The 18,440-nt window shown below is 51.3% G+C and overlaps 1 protein-coding gene across 1 annotated transcript in view; it reads left to right on the top strand.

The window, feature by feature from the left end:
- Window positions 1-5,918: 5,918 nt before the first annotated feature.
- EPHX1 (epoxide hydrolase 1) overlaps window positions 5,919-18,440 on the top strand; it is a 34,265-nt gene continuing 21,743 nt past the window's right edge. Inside the window, exon 1 of the mRNA XM_055147154.1 lies at window positions 5,919-6,021. The gene's annotated coding sequence lies outside the window, so the exon portion shown is untranslated. The remainder of the gene's footprint in view (window positions 6,022-18,440) is intronic.

The raw sequence follows: 18,440 nt of genomic DNA, 5'->3' as shown, positions 1-18,440 counted from the left end.
CCCATTCTTACACTCCATAGCACATTTCAGTAGTTTTTTTTTTTCTTTTTGGGTTACACCTAGCAATGCACAGGGGTTACTCCTGGCTCTGCACTCAGGAATTACTCCTGGCAGTGCTCAGTGGACCATATGGGATGCCGGGATTGAACCCAAGTCAGCTACGTGCAAGGCAAATGTCCTACCCGCTGTGCTATCACTCCAGCCCCATATTTCAGTAGTTTTGACCAAAAGCAAAGGAAATCTGACTCTCTAAACTCTACTCTGTTGAATTGAACTCTAAATTATGCATTCACAGAAGGTCCAGATGTAGATTGTGTTTTTTTTGGGGGGGGGTCACACCTGGTGATGCACAGGGGTTACTCCTGGCTTTGCACTCAGGAATTACCCCTGGCCGTGCTCAGGGGACCATATGGGATGCTGGGATTTGAACCCGGGTCGGCCGCGTGCAATGCAAATGCCCTACCCGCTGTGCTATCTCTCCAGCCCCTGTAGATTGTGTTTTTAAATGTCTCACACTGTTTTAGATTTCATAATCTAATTCTGGGTGGATGATCTAAAAAAGGAGGGAGACATTACACTATATCAGTGAGGAATAAATTTATAATCTCTCTGCAGCTTTATTTTTTAAGTCTTTTTTAGATTATACCCAGCGATGCTCAGGGATTACTCCTGGATCTGCACTCAGGAATCACTCCTGGCAGTGCTTTGGGGACCATGTGGGATGCCAGGGATTGAACCCAAGTCAGCTACGTGCAAGGCAAACGCCCTACCTGCCCCTACCTGCCATACTATAGCTCCGACCTCTCTCTGCAGCTTTTAAATATAAAATCATTTTATTGAATAATCCACATATCATAAGATTTACCCTTTTAAAATGTACAAAGTGGTTTGGGGATATGAAGCCAAGGGCTGGAGTAGACACACAGAAGCCCCAGAATCCATCCCCAGTACCAAACACTCCCAGACACTGCTGAGAGCACTTCCTAACTCTGCTCTCTGAGCAGCCCCTTTGACTGTGGATCCAAAACAAACAACAACAAAAAGTGTTCAAAGGGTTGTTTGTTTGTTTGTTTGTTTGTTTTTTTGCTTGTTTGCTCAGGCGGTGCTCAGGGCTATGTAGCGTTCTATGTTCGGGGTCATTCCCAGTTGCCATCCCAGGGCCTCTTGTTTGCTCAGTGCATCGAACTACCTCTCCAAGCCAAGAAAGGCTCTAAAATAGTCTCAGAGCTGTGGAGGATCTAATTTGAGAACGTCTCCATCTTCACATCAAACCTTCCATCATGCAGATTTTGTCTGTCCTCTTTGAAAAGTTGTTTCGTGTTGCGCAGGGGACCAGGCCAGGGCCTCACACAGATAAACAGAATGGGTTTCTACCACTGAGTCATATCCTGTCTTTCCGAAATTCTAAAAGGAACAGTTTTGAGTCCCCTCTCAAAGGGAACTCAAAGACAGAATGTTTGTGTGAGAGATGAGGGGAGGAGAGGAGTAATGGAAAATAATGTGGACTAGAAATTTTTTTTTTACAGAGATGCCAAAGACTGTAAAATGAGAAAAGTCTTTTGTAGGACAATGTGGAATTATAGGACAGGAGTTTATTTTTCCTTTTTAAAATTTTTGGCAGGGAATATGATAGTGGGGCGGGGAAGGGGAGGGGGCTCCCAAGAAGTACTCAGGAGGCCTGAGAATTATTCCCAGTGATTCTTTTGTAATTGTTGTTTTGGGGCCACACCTGGTGGTACTCAGGGGTTACTCCTAGCTCTGCATTCAAGAATTACTCTGGCAGTGCTTGGGATGCTGAGGATCCCAACCATATGGGATGCTGGGATCAAATGCCTGGTCAGCCACATACAAGGTATACACCCTACCTGCTGTACTAATGCTCTGGCCCCTATCCCAGTGACTCTTTCCCAACCAGGCCGACAGTTGCAAGGGCCAGAGGACAAGATGCTGTTTGGGCCCAGTGGTGCACAGGATTACTAGGACAACCCCAGTGGTAATCGGGGGCTTCCAGGGATGCACCTGCTGATACATGGGGGTTCATGTGGTGCAGGGATGGAACCAGGGTTGGCCACATGTAAGACATGCATCTTAAACTCCGTTCTATCTCTGGTCCATATGTTTGGATGCAGGACATATGAGCAGAGGCATGGAGGTGGAGTAAATTGAGTGTCTCCTCTCTGCAAATGGACGGTTCTTTGGACATGGAAAGGTTCAAAGTTTCAGCCCAAGGAGGAGTGGACTTTCTCCTGAAATTGTAGGAGATTTACAAGTGACAAATTTCAAATCCTATGTGTGGCCTTGTTTGCCTCTGCCAGCAAAGATCTTAAGGATGCTGGTTGTTGAAACAACTGTATTTCCAGGAAATTGAAAGCAGTGACAGAGGGCTAAGAGGAGTGATGACAGAGTAGTTGTTTTTGTTTTGTTTTGTTTTGGTTTGGTTTTTTCTTGGGTCATACCCGGCAATGCTCAGGGGTCACTCTTGGCTCTGCACTCAGGAATAACTCCTGGCGGTGCTCAGGGGACCATATGGAATGTTGGGATTCAAACCCGGGTCAGCCTTGTGCAAGGCAAATGCCCTACCCGCTGTACTGTTGCTCCAGCCCCCAGAGTAGTTTTTCTAAGGAGGAAAGTCTAGGGACTGACACTTGCAGCAGAGATTGAGAGCCCATGTATCAACTGGTTTGGGGCCCTGAGCTCCCTCTGAATGGGATTTACTAAGCAGCTATTCTCCAAGCCTTAATCCCAAAATTGTGTATTTCCATCTGTTGCTGGAGGTCAGCCTTGGGGAAGTTACAGAGATCGGGAGCCCCCTGCTCTTCACAGGCAATGACCTGTCAATCTATGTGAGTGTACATCAGGCACCACTTGGGTCCTCTTGAGCTGCATGGCCTGGGAATTAGCTCTTGCCACCCTGAGTCTCAGGGAAGCCTAGAAACCCAGACTGGCCGACATGAGAGTTAACCTTTTACTGCTGCATAAAGAGGAGCCCAAGAGATAGTACAGTGGGTAAGGTGCTTGCCTTGCTTGCAGCTAACCCTGTTCTATCCTTTGCACCACCTATAGTGCCCCAAACTCTATCAGGAGTTATTCTTAAGCACATAACAAGGAATAAGCCCTGAATACTGCCAGATGTGGTCCCAAATCAAAAACAAAACAACAAAAAAGGAGAAATACAGAGAAAAATCAATCCAAATTGATCTTGGATCTTGCTGGTGTCCTTCCCACAGAGGGCAGAAGCAGAGGAAAGGGAAGAAATTCAGAGACCTGGGGTGAAGTCCTTCGCAGCCCAGGATATATCCCAGCTTGCTGTGTTTGGACAGCCATCAGACTGTTCCCCAAGTGTCACTTGATCCACAGGGTTCAGGGCTAAGTCCCTGACACCTGAAGTGCAGGCAGCCATAGAGCTCAGGTGAGGGTGAGCTCTCGCTCTCAGTGGAGCAACAGAGAAGCGAGCCTGGGCTCACCTCGAATGCAGGCTATTGTCTGCCTGTGAGAAAGAATCGAAGGACAAGACAGTGCAGAAGGATCGCCCGAAGCTAGAGCAGGCACCGAAGACATGGGTGCAGCTGCTGTCCAGAGAGTCGTCTCACTGGGTACTGGGGGCCGGCCGACATTGATGAAGGAGCATGATTGAGATGGTTCTAAAGACCAGATGTGGGGCTAGAGAGATAGTACAGCAAGTAGGGCGTTTGCCTTGCAGACGGCCAACCCAGGTTCGATTCCTGGTACTCCAATTGGTCTCCCCAAAACAGCCAGGAGTAATTCCTGGGTCCAGAGTCAGGAGTCACCTCTGAACACACCAGGTGTGGCCCCCAAACCAAAAAATAAAATATATACTAGATGTATGAAGATGCATGCTTGCTTGTAGCTCATGTGAGTCGTTGTGTCTTCCATGCAGCCATATTAGTTCTGTGGATCTTGGCTCCAACTAGGAGGAATGTGACCTCAGGCTCTGGGCTCTGCTCTCCCCAAATGTCTGGGTTTTAGTTCCCCTTTATCAGGCCGTTGATAGCCACAGCTGTTGAGCTCAGGGTCTCAAGGCCTTTCTTGCATCAGTCACACAAGGTTGCTCTTTTCTCTTCACACCTGTTTTCCACAGGCCCCTGCCCCCATCTCACCTTGTGCTCCCCGCGCTCTGTCTTCCTGCAGAATTTTGCCTGTGTGGCCCCTCTGCGCCCAGTGCTCTGCCCTCCCTGATTCCTAATCATTCTTCAGACCTCAGACCAGAAGCCTCTCCTCCGGGTAGCTCTCCTGCCCTCGTTCAGCTCCGTGTACCCCTCATTGCTGTCTTTGTCACCATCACCTTACATTGTGTAGCTAGGGGCACTGAGGGGTGGACTTAGACCTACTGAGAAGAAAACTGAAATTAGGTTTGTTTTGTTTTGTTCTGTTTGGGGGCCACACCCAGCAGGGCTCAGGGCTTTCTCCGGGCTCTGCATTCAAGGGTCACTCCTGGTGGGCTCAGGGGACCATACGGGGTGCCGGGGACCCAACCCGGGTTGCTGTGTGCAAGGTAAATGCCCCTCCCCGCTGTGCTAGCTCTGGCCCCAGTCTGGTGTTCTTTTCTATGTCTGCTCATCTTCTAAGAGAGGGGTAGAACTGGATTTTAGGGGCCTCTCTTTTTCTTTTTAAAATTATGGAGATATTTTATTTAAAAGGTTAGAAGGGGATACATTCCAACAAAAATAGTGAGTCTGTTTTGAAACTCTAACAACAATAGTGAGTTATGTGTTGAAATCTGGAATGTAATCAAGGTAAAGAGAAAAGGAAGTGAAATTATCACTCACGTACGAGGTGGGTTGGGGGGTGAGGGGTGGGATGTATGCTGTTTTTTTTGTGTTTGTTTGTTTTGTTTTTGCTTTTGTTTTTGTTTTTATTGGTGGTGGAATATGGGCACTGGTGAAGGGATGGGTGTTTGAGCATTGTGTAACTGAGATATAAGCCTGAGAATTTTGTAACTTTCCACTTGGTGATTCAATAAAATAAATTTAAAATAAAATAAAATAAAATAAAAGGTTAGAAGGAAGAGAAAGAGGACAGAAAGAGTTCTATATAGTAGGTGAGGGTCTCCTAAGCGGGATTGCCGGGGTCTTCTTTCACTCAGGCAGTTGGTAATGCCCAGGCTGTTAGTTCTCAAGACCTTTCTTCTCTCTCTCTCTCTCTCTCTCTCTCTCTCTCTCTCTCTCTCTCTCTCTCTCTATCTATCTATCTCTATCTCTATCTCTATCTCTCTCTCTCCCTCTCTCTCTCTTTCTCTCTCCCTCTCTCCTGGTGCTGGGAATCAAATCTAGGGCCCCACTCATGCAAGGCAAGTACATCCCGGGCTCCAAGTATACCTTTAACAGACAGAGAGACCGTGCTCTTCAGACTGTGTTGGTAGCACATGTTTATTTTCCTTTTTGCTAATCTGTCCTGGTCCTCTATGAGGGTGACATACATACTCATAACTAATTATTATAAAGAATAAAAAGATAGTGTGCAAACTTGGATTTTGGATTTCACTTGGATTCAACTGATAAAGTTACTCAAGAACAGTCATTGAACAGCGGCTCCGACTCTTGCCTTGCAAGCCGCCTCTACTGGGGTTCGATCCCAGGCACCACATACGGTCTCTCCCATGTGTTGTCAGGCAAGTGTTGTCAGGCTAGAGAAACAGTACCGCGAGCAGGGCTGTACTACTCAACACTGCACATGGTTGACCTGAGTCCGATCCCCGGCGCCACATAGGGGGTCCCGGGGGCACAGCTAGGAGTGATCCCTGAGTTCAGAGCCAGGAGTTAAGTCCTGAGCACCGCTCAGTCGGGATCAAAAACCACCACCAAACCGTAACTAAAAAGTTCTAAAGGCTTCCGCAGGGCCCTGAGCGCGGCGGCCAGGGAGGCGGCCCCGGGGCGGAGGGGAGGCCGGCCCCGCCCCGCCCCTCGCGGCCGCGCCCGGCTGGGGTAGCGCAGAGCCGCTGCAGAGCTGCAGAGCCGGGAGCAGGAGAAGGCGCGTCGGAGCCCGGAGCCGGCAGCCCACACCGTAAGCGCTGGGGGCCGTGTCGGGGCTCCCGGGTGACGTCAGAGCACACTTCTGGGGCGCTCTCTGCCCCCGATCCCTGCAGCTCCATCCCTGGGGGGAGCTCCAGCGCCGCGGGAGGCCGGAGGGAGGGGTGTAGCGGGGCTCGGGTCCCCGGGCGTCCCCGGGCGGATTGCTTCCAGGGGTGCCCCTCGCACCCCCTCCTCCGAAGCCCGGAAAGCGGCTCAAGTCTGAGTAGAGAAGGGCTTACCTGCCCGCTCCGCCCCCCAGCACCCCGCGCGGGAGAGGAGGAACCGGGCCCGGGTTAAGAGTTCGCGGTGAAATGCGAGCCCCGGGGGAAAGCAGCGCCGCGACCGCCCAGCCTCCCGGAGGGGGGTTGCCCAGCAGCCGTGGAATTTGAACTTCTTTTCGGGGGGAGAGGTGGGATTGGGGGCCGCTCCTGACTCCGCACGCAGGAATCACTCCTGACAGGGCCCCAGGGCACCATGCGTGGTGGCGGGGATTGAACACCCCCACCCACCCACCTACAGCCTCCACGCCCAACCCCCCAGCCCCGTGCCAGGCAAGCGCCTACCCGCTGTCCTATGTGACTGGTCCCTGCGGTGGGGCTAGGGTCCTAGCAATGTTGGAATCCTAATTTTGATTTCTTTTTCTTAAAGCGATGTGCCGCGCACTTTCCCACCCTCTGCTTCTCTCCGGTCTTTTAGATAAAATTAAGGCTTTCAGAAGCCTGGATCCGCCTCTGGCTGGCTCCTGTGTGGGCAGACCAGAAGCCCCACTTTCCCTGCCACCTTGCTCTGCCCGGGCAGCTCCTTCTGAGGGCTCAGCAAGCAGTGGAGGGGCGGGGGGTGAGGGGGACCCTGGCATTTGGCCTCTCAGACCCCAGGATAGCCCCCCAGGACAGCTACATTTAAACCTGTTTAGGTTCCTCTCTGCAGTCTCCTGGATGCTTGATTTTTTGAGGAGGGAAGGGTAACGGAGGGTGGATTGGACCACATCCAGCAGTGCTCAGGGTTTACTCCTGGCTTTGTGCTCGGGGATCACTCTTGGTGGGCTTAGGGGACCACGGGGCGGGGGGGGGGGGGTAGGGGGCCTGGAATTGAACCTGGGTCAGCTTTGTGCAAGGCAAAAGCACTCTATTTGCTACACTCTCTCTCGGGCCACTAAGGGTTAGTTCATTTAAAATGAGCATTTCCAGGGATCAGGAAGATGGTGTAGTAGGCAGAGCCTTGCCTTACACAGAGCCAACTTGGTGTTGAGTCCTCAGCACTCCGTGCTGTCACCAGAGCCCCATGAGTGCAGAGCAAGCAGTCAGCCCTCTGCACAGCGACAGCGGCCCAAACTCCTCTCAAAAATAATAAGAGAAAATAAATATGTCTCGGGGCCAGGGAGATGGCTTCATGAGTAGGGGCACATGTTTGGCATGCAGGTGGATCTGGTTTGTTCCCCAGCATCACATGGTCTCCTGAGCATGTCAGTACAAGCCTGAGCATGCCCAAGCACCGCGCAGGGAGTGCTGCCCCCTCCCCCCTCATCGGGTGTGGCGCCCAGGCAAACAAGAACATTTCTGGAAGCTTCGGAAAGTGGCACTGCCTGCTGGCGTGAGGGCTGCTTCCTTGAGGATCTCAGGACTCAGGAGACTCCCACAGGACCTAGATTTGCAGGAAGAGATGGGCTCGTTGTGTGACAGTATGGCTGTCCCCGTGTCCCCGGGCCGACCCCTGTGTATCTGTGGCAGCGCGGGCCTGTGTGTATGCTCTGCCCCAGGTGAGGGAGAGCATGCCCCCCCGGGGGTTGCAATTCTGTTGGGGAAAAGATGGACAGTAAACTGGAGAGGCTGTCAAAGAAAGAGCATGAGAGAGGCAAGTGTGCCGTGGAGAAACAGCACCAAGTCGAGGGCTGTCTGTGAGAGGACACTGCCGCCCAAGAGGTGACATGGCGGGAGATGCTACGGAGCACCCGTGTGCTAGGCCAAGGGAGAGTCCCCGGGTGTGTTGTGGCGGGCAGGGAGGAACTGGGGCCTGAGCGTGTGGCTGCCCTGCAGTGTGAGACTTGTAGTAGCTAATCCCCCTCACACATCTCTCACACACACAGGAAAGACTCTCACACATACTCAGGAAAGACTTCTCTCTCTCTCCTCTCTCTCTCTCTCCCTCCCTCCCTCCCTCTCCTCTCTCTCTCTCCTCTCTCACACACACACATACAGAAAAGAACTCTCTCCTCTTTCACATATCACATACACACATACTCACAGGAGAGACTCTTTTTCCTCTCTCTCTCTCTCTCTCTCATACACACACACACACATACACACAGAGGAAAGACTTCTCTCAGACACACAGGAAAGACTCACACACATACTCAGGAAAGACCTCTCCCTCTCTCTCTCTCTACACACACACACAGAGAGAGAGAGAGAGAGAGAGAGAGAGAGAGAGAGAGAGAGAGGAAAGACTGCTCTCTTTCTCCTCCTCTCTCCTCTCACATACCACATACACACACTCTCACAGGAGAGACTCTTTCTCTCTCTCTCTCTCTCTCTCTTTCTCTCTCTTTCTCATACACACACAGAGGAAAGACCTCTCAGACACACAGGAAAGACTCTCCCACATACTCAGGAATGAAGACTTCTCTCTCTCTCTCTTTCACACATACACATACTCACAGGAAAGACTTCTCTCTCTTTCTCCTCCTCTCTCCTCTCTCTCTCTCTCTCTCACACACACACAGAGGAAAGACTTCTCTCAGTCTCAGACACACAGGAAAGACTCTCACACATACTTTCATTTTTTCAGAAAAGACTTCTCTCTTGCTCGCTCCCCCTCTCACATACACACATACTCACAGGAGAGACTCTTTTTCCTTTCTCTCTCTTTCAAACACACACACTCACACACGCGCGCGCACACACACACACGCAAATACACGCACACCAGTTCCAGGAAAGGGCTTTCCCAGAAAATAACTGAGCAGCAGGGCCTCGGGATGAACCTCACACCATCTGGTCCAACAACCCACAGTCTCCGCATGAGCCGGACCCGGGCTAGCACCGCCTCCTGGGAGCAGCTGTCTGTGAAAAGCAATTGATGTGTGTTCTTTGGGTTGGCACCTCAGAGAAAGTGAGGTGCCTCCCCTGTCTCTTCCTGGGGTGTCCTGGTTCACGCCTAATGTCTAGCTCTAGCACCAGGGGAGTCGACGTGTCTCTAATGCACAGAAGAACCCCCCCTGCCCAGGCTCTGTGACCTCTCCCTGAACCTCGATGCTTCCTGCACCCCAGCCTTGCCTAGCTCTCTCATCTTTGGTTTGCTTTGGTTTGGGGGCTGTACCCAGCGATGCTCAGGGGCTATTCCTGGTTCTTCACCCTAGCTGTGCTTGGGAGGCCACATGCGGTCATGGGGTGTCAGGGATCAAACCCAGCACATGCAAGGGAGTTGCCCTACCCGCTGTACTATTGCTCCAGCACCTTTGCGTGGCTCTGATGTGAGGCCGTGGACCCCCTTCCCCCACCCTTCCTTCTGAGCTAGACGAGAGTGTGGTTTCGTGGTGGCCTTCAAGCTGCAGGGAGGCTGAGTGAGTGCGAGCTGGTCTCCGCTGTGGCTGTGGGAGAAGGATCCCAGAGCACTGGCGCAGGCTAGAGTGGGTGCAGGCGGAGCAGGCAGTGGGTGACTTTTTTTTTTTAAAGTTAACATAATTCACTTTATTTTTTTTGTTATCTAATCAATTTATTTTATTTTATTTTTTTATTGAATCACCATGTGGAAAGTTACAAAAGTTTCAGGTTTAAGTCTCAGTTATACAATGCTCAAACACCCATCCCTTCACCAGTGCACATATTCCACCACCAAGAATCATGGTATACCTCCCCCTTTCCTCCCACCTCCCCAGTCCCCCACCCCACATGTGTAACTGGTAAATTTCAATTTACTTTCACTTTACTTTGATTACATTCAATATTTCAACAAAAAATTCAGTTATTGATTTGGAGTTCCTCCCCCCTAAAGTTGACCTGCTGAAAAGAAAGCATTTGGTAATTTGTTTTCCATTGCTGAGAATAAAGAGATATGAGGTCAGGAGGCTGCACTAGCAGCCGCACAGTTTTGGATTTCTGTATTTCAGTATTTTAGTAACTAAGTCCAGAGAAATATCTGCCAGAAATCGCAGATATTTGGGGTCTCAAGCACACAGCCTGCCTCTGTGGAGAAAGAACCTTAATAGAGGGGGGGGGCTGGAGCAATAGCATAGCGGGTAGGGCATTTTCTTTGCAAGCAGCCAACCCAGACTTGATTCCCAGCATCCCATATGGTTCCCTGAGCACCACCAGGGGTTACTCTTGAGTGCAGAGCCCAGGAGTAACCCCTGTGCATCACCGGGTGTGACCCAAAAAAAAAGCAAAAAAAAAATGAGCCTTAATAGAGGGTAAGGCACTTGCCTCGTCTGTGGCTGCAGCCATGACTGGCACACATAGGGTCCCCACAAACACTAACATGTGTGGCCCTGATTACAGAGCCAGCAGTGACCCCTGAGCACCACAGGTATAAGACCCCCCCAAAAAAAAAGACTCATCTTTGATGGCACCTTAAGGTGACTCATTATTCACTTGATTACTTTGGTTTTGGGGCCAACACTCAGTGATGCCCAGGGCTGACTCCTGGCTCTGTGTAGAGGGATCACTCCTGGGAGGGCTCAAGAGACATATGTGGGGTGCTGGAGATTGAACTCGGGTCAGCCACATGCGAGGCAAGTGCCTTTCCTGCTGGACTCTCTCCGGCCAAGTGGTTCCCTTGAGAAGTGAGCCAGTGATGGGTAAAGGGGATTGGTCTAGAAAGAAGCCCCACTGTGTGCCAGTTGGAGCCGCTTATGTGACGGTCTTTGGGGACTCTGTGTCCAGTGAATGGTCAGGTTACACAATCTAAGATTCCCTGTGGCCCGGGCAAGGAACCTCCAGGAGAGAGGACGTGTGCCGTCGAGTTGGATAGGACTCGAGTGAGCCTATACCCACCAAGGGCAGCTTCAGGAGACTGAAGGCCTTGGCCCCAGGGCGTTAATGACATGACTGTCTGGCGGCCTGTCACATGGGGCTGTTTCTTGGCCTGCAGCTGGCAATGTAGGAGGAGAGGTTGGGAGTATGGGGAGATTGTAGCAGGGAGGAGGCGCCCCCGACGCTCCCCCGGGAAGGAACCAAAGTTTTGCCAGGGCTTTAGCCGCTTGCTGAGGAGGGAGGAGCAGTAGGCACCCCCGGAAGAGCTCGCGGCCCAAGGTGGGTATATGAGGCCTTGTCTGGCTCCATGACGAGGCTCACGGTTGCCCAAACTGAGCCCCGGCTGCAGCAGGCGCTCCCTCCCCCGGCCTTGTGTTTTTCCCGGGACTGGCCAGAGTTCATCCCTCCCCACAGGAGTGGTTCTGGGCCGTCTCTGGCATCTGGCCCCAGCGTTCCTCTCTGGCGGTTGCAGCAGAGCTAAATGGTGTTCCAGAAAATTCTGTAGCTCACTCACAAGTGAGGACCATGTGCCTGTCCTGATCGGGAGCAAGAAAGTGTCTTGGCTGCCATCAGTGCCTAGGCAGATTACTAAGCAGATTGAATTCGTATGTTCTCTTGGCACATATTTGCTGGGTTATGCAACCTAAGTAAACAACTTAGCCTTTCTTTGTTGTTGTTGTTTAAATTTGGGGTTTTTTTTCTTTTGGTGAGGAATCTTCCTCAACAGTACTTAGGGGCTACCCCTAGCTCAGTGTTTGGGAGCCATTCCTGTGCCGAGGGACCTCAGGATGCTAGGGACAGGACCCAGGGCTCCACATGAAAAGCATGTGCTCTGGCCCTTTCAGCTCTCTCTTATTTCTCCCACTCTTTTCTTTTTCTTTTTTTCTTTGGGTGGGGGCACCACACCTGGTGGTTTTCAGAGCTTGCTCCTGGCTCTGCAGTCAGGGATCACTCCTGGTGGTGCTCAGGAAACCATAGAGTGTGTTCAGGGGACCATATAAGATGCCAGGGACAGAACCCCAGTCAGCTGGGCAGCTGCATGCAAGGCAAGTGCCTTGTCCACTGTTTTCTCTCTGTCTCTCTCTGTCTCTCTCTGTCTCTCTGTCTGTCTGTCTGTCTGTCTCTCCCTCCCTCCCTCCCTCCCTCCCTCCCTCCCACCCCCACTCCCTTCCCTTCTTTGTTTTAAACATCTCTTTAAGAACAGAGAAAGCGACTTTGTCAAGGTTATCGTGTTGCTTGATGATGTGTGGCAGAATCATCTTCCCACCCTGATTTCCACCAGGGCTTCTCTGGTTTCCCCACAGTGACCTGGAAGCATTCTAGGCCCCTTCACTGCAGTCCGTCCCTGGCTTTAGCTCAGCCCATGGCCTACACTGTGGCCCTCCGAGGGCTGCAAGAGACTGAGGACCAGGAGCAGGAGGCCCAGGTGTTTCCAGAAGCATCAGAGTCATGCAGGGTCCCCCCAAGGACTGGGGAGCAGGCCCTGCTCCCCAAGACCCCAGGGAGGTTGGCCTCCCCACAGCCGGCCTGGGACTTGGCTTAGCCTTCACAGGGAGCGCCCTTTGCTCCCCTGGGTGTGACTCTCCTGGAGCATTCCTTTTCTCGTTAGAGCTGGAGGCAGGTGGACCTTCTGGAAAGAAGAGAAATATTTGAAGTCTAGTGCCAAGTCCCATGAGTAACCCCTGTTAGGACAAGGAAAAGACAAGGATACGTTCAGCTAAGTCTGGCTCTCACCTACCACTTGCCAGTTTTGTTGTTTGTTTGTTTTGTTCTTTTGCCTGTGGTAGGACCTACTTACTGGGCCCGTTGTCCTTGTGAGGGTCTGAGGGTGGGCAAGCCTGGGCACAAAGTGGAGGCAGGTGGTCCGGGCAAGCCCTAGGCCAAGCTGCTCCTGCCTTCATTTCAGAGCTATCTACCCCCAAGATCTTTGCAGAAGGATTTTTTCTTTCTTTCTTTCTTTCTTTCTTTCTTTCTTTCTTTCTTTCTTTCTTTCTTTCTTTCTTTCTTTCTTTCTTTCTTTCTTTCTTTCTTTCTTCCTTCCTTCCTTCCTTCCTTCCTTCCTTCCTTCCTTTCTTTCTTTCTTTCTTTCTTTCTTTCTTTCTTTCTTTCTTTCTTTCTTTCTTTCTTTCTTTCTTTCTTTCTTTCTTTCTTTCTTTCTTTCTTTCTCTCTCTCTCTCTCTTTCTTTCTTTCTTTCTTTCTTTCTTTCTTTCTTTTTGGCAATCTTTTGGCAAACTAACCCCTGCCAGGATGTCACCAACCTCCAATCTCTGCTGACCTCATCTTCCTAATCCCTGTTCTTAGGATTGCTCTGGCCCTTTCAAGGCCTTTCAGCCAAGAAAGGAGACTCGGGGCTGGAGGAATAGCACAGTGGGTAGGGCATTTGCCTTGCACGAGGCCAACCCGTGTTCGATTCCCAGCATCCCATATGGTCCTCTGAGCACCGCCAGGGGTGATTCCTGAGCGCAGAGCCAGGAGTAACCCCTGTGCATTGCTGGGTGTGACCCAAAAAGCAAAAAAAAAAAAAAAAAAAAGGAGGCTCAAGTTACCCAGTGAGGGATGAGGAGGAAGTTTCCAAGTTTCCAGACTTGGGAGCACACTGGGAGGGAGAGCAGCCCAGCGGAGGGCGGGGCTGAAGGTGGTGAATGGCGGGAGGGACAGAGGCGCAGAACCTGCCCGCACCTGTTTTCTCCTGAATCTGGAGTCTCTCTGTAGTGCTGATACTGTGCAGGAGGGGGGCTTTGTTTCCTCCCTGCGGTGGTCCATGGAGATCATGGAGCCTCAGCGCAATACTGTCTTTGGGGGCCGCGCTCGGGGCAGCTCGGAGTCGCACCCAGCCTCCTGCGTGCCAAGCTGGTGCTCATCCCGATGAGCTCATTCTCTGGCCTAGACCCAGTGGAAAACTGGACGACTCTTGTTTTCCCTGGCAGCATGTGAGGCAGAATAGGACATGGGTCTCGGAGCGGGTGAAGACAGCAGGGGGAGAGCTGGGGCGCTCTGCACACAGCCCGCGGGGCGGGTTGTGCAAATGAGTTTGGGGTGTGGTGTTTATGATCTATGGAGGTGACAGCCCCTCAGACACTCTGGACTGACTCTGCCACCCACAGGGCCCTCCTGTCACCCAGCCACCTCTCCAAGGGCCTGCTCCTTGTCCCATGCCACTCTTTCCCACGCTGCCCAGTGTCCAACCACTGGCATCTCTATCTCCCTGAAGCCACCCTTAGCAACTGTCTCTTCTGAGGTCACTTCTTTTTTAATTTTGCTTTTGAGGTCTCTCACTCGGCGATGCTCAGGGTTTACTCCTGACTCTGCACTCAGGAATCACTCTTGGCGTTGCTCAGGGGACCATATGGGATGCCAGGGATTGAACTCGGGTCGACCATGTGCAAGGCAAGCACCCTGCTTGCTGTGCTATTGCTCCAGCCCCATGAGTTTACTTGTGAATGGCCCCCTGGATTCAGGGCAGGTTCCTCTGCTTCAGCGGAAGCTCTGCTCCCCCTTTCAGAGTTCTCAGCATTTACAAGCAAGCAGTGGAGGCAGTGCCCAGCCGGCCTCTTTCTCTGGGTTAATGGCAGCTCCTCGAACCCTGCTAAGGAAGGTTCTTCATGTGCCTGTCTTGCAGATGGGGAGACTGAGGCTTAGAGAAGCAAAGTCCCTGACCTCAGGTCACAGGATGAGCAAGTGGCAGGGCCCGGAGTCCAAGCAGCATCAGCCAAGCTGGCCTCAGAACACTTTTTGTGAGACTAGAAATCGTGCATCTCTGTGGGTAAAAATAGCTAGGGCAGAGATGGCATGCAGCTGAGCCGGGTTCAGTCCCGGGCATTCCATAGGGTCCCCCGGCTCCCGCCAGGAGTGATCACTGGGCACAGAGCCAGATATAAGCCCTGAGCACAACTGGGTGTGTCCCCAAACCAAAATAACTAAAAAGGATTGGGGAGGTGCCCAGGGCAGACCACTAGGGCTCACCCTTCCCCCAGCCCCAACACCCACCTTCTCTGTTCTTCCTTTGCTTTTACACACCTTTGTTTCTTGCCTAGAAACGACATTTTCCTTTTCCCTGGGGTGCTGCTCTCGGCTTTGTGCCCAGACCTTGGCTCCAGAACTGGCCCGGAAGTAAACAAGGTCCTGCCCAGCGCAGTCCAGCTGGCTGCTGGTCAGCCTCACCCAGCCCAAGTCTCCGGTGGGCCAGGGCTGTGGCTGTGGGTGGAGAGGCTGACGACACACACTCTCTGGGCAGTGCACGCTCATGGGGTCCCCTGCCTGTCCTAAGCCAGCCTGCCCACCCTGAGTGGTCTCTGCTGTAGGTGGGCACTAGGACTTGCATGGCCTGTGGCGCCATGGCCAGTGCTGGGATAGGAGGGAACCGTCTGTTTCCCCTTTTGCTCTCGGTGTTTCTCTCCAGGGAAGGGTAGCGTGCATGGAGGGTGCTCAGGAAGCACACCAGGCCCCAGGCCCCCCTTCTTCCTCACCTGACATCGATGGGCGCACAGTGGCCTCATGTTTTCCTTCCCCAGAAGGATTTAGGTGTGTGTGAGCTGAGCCCCTATGCAGTGCGCAGGGAGGAGAGCTCGGAGCAGGGCAGCCCGTCCTACAGCTGCACCTTCTCGGCCTCTGTTCCTGAGGAACAGTGCGCGCTCCACCCGGGAGGTCCTTGGGTCTGGGTCAGGCTCACGGTAGGGCCCCAGTACCTTTCTGCAATCCTAGCATTTTCTGCTGCATCTCACCACATGCCTGTCTTTGAGGGAGACTCACCCTCGTTTTGTTGAGCATGATTCTGAGTCGGACCCTCCCACTTCTGGTGCGCGAAGCTGACATTGGTGGCATTCCTGGGCTGTTGGCTTCTCCGGCTCCTTTTGGGAGGGAACTTGCCATGACACCGCCTGCACCTTGCCTTTGCCCACATTCCTGCAACTTCCAGTCCTTCTCTACAAACTGGTCATGCAGAGATTTGTAAGGTTCATTCATTCAGGATGCAGAGCCACTCTGGTCTTGCAGAGCCAGGGGCCTCCAGGCTACACTCTATGGTGCTCAAGGGCTCTCAGCAGTGCTGAGGATTGAATAAAATTGAACCCCAGGCTGGAGGCATATGGCTTGTCTCCTATTTCCCACCATCCAATTCTTCATTTAAAGTGCTCTGTACTGTCCAGTCCCTGTCCCCTCCTTTTTTGGGGAACCCATTCCAAGCAATGCTCAAGGCTTACTCCTGGCTCTATGCTCACAGAGATCATTCCTGGTGGGACTTGAGGGACCATTTGTAGTGCTGAGGATCAAACCCAGGTCAGTTGATGCAAAGCAAGTGCCCTACCTGCTGTACTATCTCAGGCCTCTTTGCTCTTCTTTTTTTTTTTTTTTCTTTTGGCTTTTTGGGTCACAGCCGGCAATGTTCAGGGCTTACTCCTGGCTCTGCACTCAGGAATCACTCCTGGTGGTACTCAGGGGACCATATGGGATGCTGGGAATCCAACCTGGGTCTGCTGCGTGCAAGGCAAACGCCCTACCCGCTGTGCTATCGCTCCAGCCCCCTCTTTCCTCTTCTTAAACAAACCAAGTAAGTTTTTTTCCTTCTGGGTCACACCCAGTGCTTCTCAGGACCTATTCCTGACTTAGCACTCAGGGATCACTCCTGCCCAGCCCGGGGGATCATATGGGGCCCCAGGGAATTGAACTGCAATTGATCATATGCAAGACAAGTGTCCTACCCACTGTACTATCGCTCTAGTCCCACAAGTAACTTCTAAATACTTTCCAGACAAAATTCAAGTTATAAAGCGCTGGTTTGAACTTTTAATATTAATCTTAAAATGAACTGTGTTTTAAAATTTGCATTGTTTGCCTCAGATGTAACAGAACTATTACGTTGAGTTAAATTGTGAGACTGATTTTCCTTTGAACAGTTCCTGAAGAACAAAGTACCGTCTTGATTTGACTACTATATTTAAAATTGTCCTTTGTAAGTCAGACCCTGAAAGACAAAAGAAAACTAATGAATGCAAGAAAACCACTTACTCATTTCACTTTCACTTGTCACTTGTCAAAGGTTTTACCTTTTAGTCATTCTCTAAGGGTGAAGGTCTTCAGAATACTCACCGATTGATTTGACTAATTCCTGACTTCCCCCCAAGATTCATGCATACTTTGATCTTAACTTTTGATGGAATTGGGGATTAGAGTGTCTAGAATCTGATTTTCTCCCTCGAGTCAGCCTTGCTGCTCCTCAGGCTTCCCTCTAAATGCAGCCCCTAACCATTAATAACTGCTAGCCTTCGGTTACAGTGAGGTTTTGTTTTTAAATAAAATCAGCCTGCTTTACAACCAAAGTTGCATTTTCCTCACAAGGCAAGCTAATCATTATTTTAGGAAGGGAAATTGCATCTCTAAGAAAAAAGAAAACTGCCCTTATTCAGAATGGCCTCTTAAAGCTCCCAGTTCTTCCAGCAAAATATCTTATTAGTATTCCACAGTACTGCATTATGAGAAAAACAGAAACAAAAATGCCACCCAAAAAAGTTCATATAGGGGCTGGAGAGTTAGTACAGGGGGTAAGGCACTTGCCTTTCATAATGCTGACCCCAGTTCAAATCCCTAGCAACTCCAGCAGTGAGCACAGAATCAGGAGTAAGCCCTGAGCTCCACCAGGTAGTAGCACCCCCCCCATAAAAAAACACGAATAATAAAGCCTTAAAAACCTGATATGTATAGATATTGGTATGTATGTATATGTGTATTATGTATGTGGACTGGAGCGTGCCTTGCACGTGGCCTGTCCCATTTTATTGTCTCAGTGACCAGGGATTGTGCCTTTTTTTTTTCTTTTTGGGTCACACCCAGCAATACTCAGGGTTTACTCCTGGCTCTGCACTCAGGAATCACTCCTAGCGGTGCTCGGGGGACCATATGGGATGCTGGAAAATTGAACCCAGGTCGGCCGCGTGCAAGGCAAACGCCCTACCCGCTGTGCTATCGCTCCAGCCCCAATTGTGCACTTTTTTTTTTTGCTTTTTGGGTCACACCCATCGATGCTCAGGGGTCACTCCTGGCTCTGCACTCAGGAATTACCCCTGGCCGTGCTCATGTGCAAGGCACATGCCCTACCCACTGTGCTATCAGCCCCATCCCCAATTGTGCACTTTTTAGCTGTGATGTGCCGAGATCAGCGCAGCAGTACCACCAGGATCCGTGGAGCTCAGAGCTCTCTCTCTTTTTTTTTTTATATATATTGCATTACCTCTCGATTTTTCAGTGTCCCCACTACTATTGATATTTTGAAATGGTTAGAATGTTTCCTAGCTCTGCAGGGGCTGGCCACCTGGAAGAGATAAATACTGCTCTTCTTGGAAACATGAAGGCTTAGCAAAGAGAATTCTGCCCCCTAATGCAGAGAACGCAGCTTTTCAGCTCAGAGAAAAGAGGCACAGAGGCTGCCCCAGGGGTTGAGATTACAAAAAG

The sequence above is a fragment of the Sorex araneus genome, chromosome 9 (assembly GCF_027595985.1).
Source record: "Sorex araneus isolate mSorAra2 chromosome 9, mSorAra2.pri, whole genome shotgun sequence".
Classification (NCBI taxonomy): domain Eukaryota; kingdom Metazoa; phylum Chordata; class Mammalia; order Eulipotyphla; family Soricidae; genus Sorex; species Sorex araneus.
The sequence above is the reverse complement of the archived record's forward strand: the minus strand, read 5'-3'. Positions and strand labels throughout refer to the sequence as shown.